This window comes from Nematolebias whitei, chromosome 3 (assembly GCF_014905685.2).
Source record: "Nematolebias whitei isolate Nwh7 chromosome 3, NemWhi1, whole genome shotgun sequence".
NCBI classification, from domain to species: Eukaryota; Metazoa; Chordata; class Actinopteri; order Cyprinodontiformes; family Rivulidae; genus Nematolebias; species Nematolebias whitei.
In genome coordinates this window covers 3,919,166-3,919,710 of record NC_056500.1, presented here as the reverse complement: position 1 = coordinate 3,919,710, position 545 = coordinate 3,919,166, and positions in this window count along the sequence as shown.

Below are 545 nucleotides of genomic sequence, written 5' to 3'. Positions count from 1 at the left end.
CCTTGACTGATGAAGTCTTCTGGATCGAAGGCGAAACGTTTCAGCACAAAAAAAAGAAACTGTCCAGATGACCTGACTGAAAAATGTTGGATAGCAAAAATTAAGATAAAAATTACTAAACAAAAAACATAAAATGCTAAAGAATATAACAAAGTTCAAAAGTCAAGCTTCCTAAATTTTTGTAACGCTTGGGCTCTCTTAAGAAACTTTTTTTTTTTTTCTTAATTAATGTAGTGTGTGCTCACTGGGATTAACCTGTAAAAATAAAGTTTGAACAAATAAATGTTAAAATTATCAATGAGCACGTTTCGCCTTTCATGCTTTTATTTATCAATTTGCTTTTTATTCTTATTAAAGTGAAATATTAATTAAGATCAGTATTTATCAGACAAATATTTGTTTTTCATTCCTCGATCGCAAGATCATTTGAAGCTCAGAAACATGATTTTGACCGTAAAAGTCAAATATCCGAGGATCTTTGAAGGCAACACCCTCAACTCGGTCTATGACGTCAGACATAAGCGGAAGTAAATTTCCTTGTTGAG